Source organism: Pongo abelii, chromosome 12 (assembly GCF_028885655.2).
Source record: "Pongo abelii isolate AG06213 chromosome 12, NHGRI_mPonAbe1-v2.0_pri, whole genome shotgun sequence".
Taxonomy (NCBI): domain Eukaryota; kingdom Metazoa; phylum Chordata; class Mammalia; order Primates; family Hominidae; genus Pongo; species Pongo abelii.
The window spans coordinates 114,021,102-114,027,462 of record NC_071997.2 but is presented as its reverse complement, the minus strand read 5'-3'; the positions used below and the strand labels follow the sequence as shown (position 1 = coordinate 114,027,462).

At 35.5% G+C, this 6,361-nt stretch overlaps 1 long non-coding RNA gene across 1 annotated transcript; it reads right to left on the bottom strand.

Annotated features, from left to right (window-relative positions):
- Positions 1–309: 309 nt before the first annotated feature.
- LOC134759722 (uncharacterized) lies at positions 310–6,065 on the bottom strand. The gene is made up of 2 exons (XR_010136354.1): positions 5,579–6,065; positions 310–1,845 (listed from the first exon to the last, which is right to left on the bottom strand). It is a non-coding gene; the product is annotated as an uncharacterized LOC134759722 (long non-coding RNA).
- Positions 6,066–6,361: the final 296 nt, after the last annotated feature.

Sequence of the window (6,361 nt, the reverse complement as noted above, 5' to 3'; positions counted from 1 at the left end):
TTCTATCTAACTCCTACATTCTACAAACAAGATAATGTTAAAAAGGAAGAGAGGAACTTTGAAACAGTTCAGAGAGAGTCACAGCTGAAATTTAAGCCTGTTTATTCCCAGGTAAGAGATTTTAACCTAGAAACTAGGTAAGAATGAATAGTAATATCATTGAATGGGATTTCATCGAACCCTAGTGGTCTTTACTCCATTAAGAAACTTATCTGCCTCCAATTTCACTGATTCTTAGATACAGGTTAATGTGGGTGAAGATAGATCTTGACTACAGATTATTTGAGAAGCAAAGATATTAGAACATAATTTCTTCATAATCTTATCTCTTTATTCAATTCCCAGAATTTGATATTCATAGAGGCACAAATTACAGGATAGTGTAATATTTCCCATTACGGGAATGCAATATGTACAAGCCACAGTACTCACAGAGAAGGATGATGCTGCAGATACAGACACAGAAGTTTTTGCAGAAAAGTAACTCTTAAGCTGGATCTTGAGGAAGAGAAGTAATTTGCCTTACAGACAAGGCAGTAAAGGTGTTCCAAATAAAGGAAGAGTCTATGGAGAAGTGTGGAGACATGACACTCAGCTGCATTCATTGTACTGTAAGGGGTGAATATGGCTGAGAGGATGACAGTGAGGCAGCTACAAAAAAGATGGTTAGGAAGCCAGGTCCCTAAGGACTGCAGGCTCAGAAGGGGTTCAGACTTTATTTCGTGGGGAATGATAAGCCAGTAAATATTTCTAACCAGGGAACAAAGCTCAATTTGCATATAGAATTGTAAAAGGTAGTTAAAATTGTTTAAGTTAACTGAGCAAACTGAATGTTTTACATCTCAATACAGTATTGAGTTGACATTTGCTATGGCTTCATTAATCAAGGGGGAGTTGACTGAGGTCATATTCAGTGATGTGTAATTCACTCTTTCTTTCATTTCTATGAACAGTAATATTTTTAGAAATTATAGCCCATTGTTTCATGAATGAAGTAGCCACAAGAGCTGCTAAAAGTAGTGCTTTAGTGAAATCCTTCTCTAGATGATCTTATGTCTGACCTTCTGTACTTTATCTTCCAAAGATCAGCTTGTGGTGTTAATTATGGGGTAAGTAAGCAGTTACTTCCTACAGCAAATCAGCCAAAGTCCAGGTTTGCTCTGGAGGTCCTAGGGATCAGAGCTCTGTGTTTCTTCAGGTTTCAATTTACCAGCCTCAAACCACTTAAAAGCAGGAGGAGGAGAGGCTGGGGAGTGATCGGTTTACAAGTGACCTGGGAGTTCACAGCTTTCATCCCTCCAAATCACAGTCCATATAATAGGCCTTGTGCAGATACAATTGGGACAAATTGACTCAGGCATCTTGCTTTCAGAAATGAAAACCTTTCTTCTCCCTTATCGGTGTCCCTATGCCTGAATTGTTGGAATCAAGCATTTGATGGAGGATGGTAGTTGTTGTAAGGTCAAATAGGGGATGTAAGTCCTGAATAAGAGGGTAGGCTGTTAAGTGGTCCCCAGCTGTGTTAATTGGCTTAATAGGACTCTAGCTAGTTTAGGGACTTAAAAGTCAAGCCAGAGAAACAAAACCTAACAAGGCTCCTTCTTTTTAGGTCAGTGAGAGATTCAACTAGAACAATTAACAGCTGGTACATCTTCAAACCAGGTTGCTGTTGTACCAAATATTTTTAGATATATCCTGTTAGAGATGCCTTCAGAATTTTTAAAATGTTTTCAAAAAAGGCAATATTTTCATCTTGGAGCTTGAAGTTGGCTTTCAGAGGCACTTTGAGTCTCCAGGAACCCAGGTTAGTGGGTACGATGATAATCATTGCCAGATAATCATTCTCTGCAAAAAGAAACACAATTTAAAAGGAGAGGGAGATAATTCAGATTTATCTGAATGATTTGCAAGCAAGCTAGTTTTCACGACACTTTCCAAAGTAGAATAAACATAGAATCTGAGTGGGATTGCTTTTTACATTAATTTAGAAATAGAGGGCTTATTTATTAGGAATTCAGTAGTCTTGCTTTAAAGTCGTATATCCTACAAACAATTTGAGCAAAACGTCCTTAACACATCTTTACCATATGTACAGGCACTTCATAAAGTGACAAGTATTGTGAGGCCATTGCACTATCAAATTATGGCATGCTAGACATATTAGAGATGAGTAGATGATCTAGTGACCATATTTTCATGGTTCAATGCATTAATGCTGAGAAAAATCACCACCATTAGTCCTTATCATTTACTGATTAATGGTCATTATTTTCCAATTCATTCTATTACTGGGATGGGCTTTCTGAAATTCAGTTCTAAGCTTGACACGTTCCTATCTAAAACCTTTCAGTGGCTCTCTAGTGCCCCCACAGAATATGCTTCTGTCTGCCATTTTCAAGGACTAGAATAATCTGCCCTGAATTAGTCTATCCAACATCCCCCAGTGAATGGTCCCTCCCCCAATTATGGCCCCTCATCTCATGGGCCATAACAGTAACAACTGTCACTAACTTATTTATCATTAGCAGCTTAGAAGCTGTGCATGTTCTCTTGTTTTTTACTCACAGCAAGTCTGTAATATCAATGTAATTACTATTATTGTTGCTGTTTTAATGATAAAATGGGATTTAAGCAGGGTATGAAGTACATCTACTGTCTTCATAAAGCCCCCATGAAAATGAATATATATATGCATATATATATACATATATATATATATATATATGCCAGCAAGTATTTTCTTCTGATAATCCTAATTCATCCAAATGTTGAAATGGCTAGTTAAATGCATTTTGTTTTAAGATTATTATTGTTACATATTCTTTAAGCATGTGATACTGTACTACACTGCTTGGTGTAGTGACTAGTACTCAAACTATGAAAACTATTATGATTATTTGTATACTTGAAAATGATTTTTTTTTTTGCTACACGAACATACTCCAAAGAATATTCTTCTATTATTTGATGTCAAGTACTACTTTAGCTCCATACTTTTCTCTTCAAGTTTATGATGAGAGAGATCTTTATTAACATCTGAAGACTGATACTTCCCTAAGAGGCGTCTGTGGTTTCACACCTGTTTATATATGATGGAAAATTAATATTACATTTATAGAAACTATGTTCGAGGAAATTATCTGAATTTTTCTAACTACATCTATAGGAAGAGGGTTAGAGTAAAACCTATGAATAGACCTTTCCAGTCCTAAGGGTGTAAGAATTTTTCCCCATTCAATATTCACTAAATGCAGCGTTAAGAACATAATCTTCTTATGCTACTATCACTCTTCAACTTTCACATCTACAAACAAATATATAAATTTTCTTTAAGTACCAAATGTTTTAGCCTAAGCCACTTTTTAAACTAAGGCGTTTATTATAAATTTCACTTATAATTATTAGTTTAGAGAATTTGTCTGTATTTAGCCATAGTCAATAAATATCAAGTATGAAAAGGAGTGTATACTTGAAAGTATACTAGGACAGAAAATATAACTCTGGATTACAAAAATCACTTCAAGGAAAATATATCTTGTAGGAAAATGAATCCATTGAAAATGAGCTACTGTAATTGTTCACAATAGTTATTATGTTTTACTGTAAAAAGTAACTCAGCATGAGGCAGGAGAATGGCATGAACCCGGGAGGTGGAGCTTGCAGTGAGCCGAGATTGCGCCACTGCACTCCAGCCTGGGCGACAGAGCAAGACTCCGTCTCCAAAAAAATAAAAAATAAAAAAAAATAAAGTAACTCAGCATTTTTGTTAGTGTTACAATACTGATGATAATTTGATAAATATTTTCAGAGGGTTTTTCAGACATTATATTTTGGGAGTATACCTCCCTATTGATGCATGTCACTATGTTAAGTCTCTAAAATTATCAGAAACTGCCCAGTTGCCCATTTAGTTAAATGATATATAATATTATAAATATAACTTTTACATATAATTTTTTCAAGATATATGCAGATGTTTAATTTTTAACTAGCTAATATGTCACTTATTAGCAATTTAGTATTTTTATGTGCTTTTTTATCATATAGTATGACTTCAGCACATTACTTGGCAAATATATTCTGCATTTCAAATTTCTAATAATCATTACACAGTAAACGATTGTCTAAGGAATCTTTACTAGAGAATCATGGAGGATCAAAACTTCCTGCAAGTGACTTGGCATTTTCTAAGATTTTGTCTTCCTTCCCCTCCTCTCCTTCCTTCCTTCTTTCATTCTTACGGTTTTTAGTAAAGTCACTTGACTGCATACCTTCTGTTAGATCATAGTTTATTTCATTGTATTTAACATATTTTTGTTTTGTTCCTTAAAGTGTGGTACATGTAAGCTTTTCAGATTCAGGACCTAGCAAACCCAAATAAACTTGCTGAACTTCTAGCCCCCATGCAGCCCTCAGCTGGGTGGTAATTAGATCATTCTGTATTACACTAACGGATTCAGTGTTTTCGTTTCCACAGGAGCCTGCAGGCCCCACCTGTCTGCTGGGGAGAGACAATCTCATAAAGCTGCCAATACTATGATTTAGCTGAATACATGTTTGTTAATAAATCTTTCATCATATTATCATCAAAGAGCTCTTTCAGTTTATGACCCACCTAATGAAGGATTTGGGGTGTCTGCTCATCAATTTGATGTTTTTAAAGACAAAGGTAGGGGGTGTTCATTAGTGTGTGTTTAGCCCCTTGGCTCAGGTGAAAAGTGGAGCAGGATAGGTGGTAAAGGAAATGAGAGAAAATGTTCATTAAGAATAAACTCGTGGTGTGATCCACAAACACCTTAGCTTTGAGCATAAATGTCTTGTGAGAAAAAGTAAATTTTTTTGAAGTCTAATGAGCCTCTAGGATCTGCAACAGTTCTCTATCAAAGGCCTTTTTCAGTGATGTAGGCAGCACCATTATCATCCAAAGAATTTGATGTGGTTCTCTGAGTTATGGGAGTGTAATTATTAATGTGGTGTGAGTGAAGTTCAGAACTTTCGAGAGCTTGCAATCCACTAGTGTGCAATAGTGGACATTCATAGCGCCTTTCATGACATTAATGTTAAGTGTTCAGATCTCAATTTTATGATTTATTTGTGGTTAAACTTACAGTTAGTCAAACTATTTTTTTGGTTTTCTTTCTTAATACATTGAGGGTAGATATAATTATTGTAGTCCTGGCATTATTTATTTTAAAATAATTGCATATATTTCTAGGGGTACAGTATGATGTTTCAGTATATGTATAAATTGTGTAATTATATAGGATAATACATAACCTCCACTGAAATACACCAAAGATTTTAATCAATGAAAAACAAATATAAAGTGATATTATGTATGTATGCATATATATGCACATCCATATTTACACACACACACACATACACACACACACACATATATATGTAATTTGCTAAAGCTATAAAGTAGGTCACACCTTCTGCTAAAAAAAATCTTTAAAATTGTTACTTTCCCGAGGAACTCTCTGTCCTGTCAAAGCTTTTCTCTGTGGTCCAGTGCTCAGCTGCCATTGGACTCAGATCCAAACAAGTTTAGGCAAAGAGACAGTACACTGACCTTTGTTTCCTGTTTCCTTCCAACTCTAGAGCAAGTTCTATTTCAGCTCCACAATCAACAAATAGCTCTGAAAACCAAATAGGCCACACTGTTGGAAGTCAGAGAGAGTGAGGTCAAAGAGAAGTCCCAAAAGAGGGAATATAACATCTTCTCATTTCCTTGGTGGAAATTTCCAGCCTTCATACTCATCCATCAGGATATCCTCCTTCTCTGCTCTTATCACTCAAATGTTTCATCTGTTCCAGTGTCCACCTGAAGATGACACAGCTGTATCAGGCTGGATGATCTTTTATGTTGTGTCTGCATTCATTGCTTTCTCTATTTCCTTTCCTTTGTGATATTTTCAGCATTAGGAAGTTTCACTCACTTTGACCATTGTTTTCATACATTTGAGTTTTAGACACAGGATTGTTTAATTTGAATCCAAAAGGATGGACAGGAAGGAAAGCAGACAGCAGAGATATCATTCACTTCCTAACTGAATCATAACATTCTACTTTCATGACTGTCACACTACAGAAAAATGCAGGGCATTCATTGGAAGAAATGTAAACAGTAAGACTGTGACATGTTCTCTTATTCAGGGTCTTCATTCAAAAGGTGAAGACTAAACTTGTTTTTGGAGGAGATTTTTGACTTTTCTGATTGCACATTCTCCTAATAAAGGCCAGATTTGGCTCAAAGTGAATGTGCAATTTCCTAGCACTAAAATTCTTTCATGAGTTGCTTAAGTATTAATAGAAATCATTCATTGCACTTTTTTGATAATATGTCTGCAGAAAT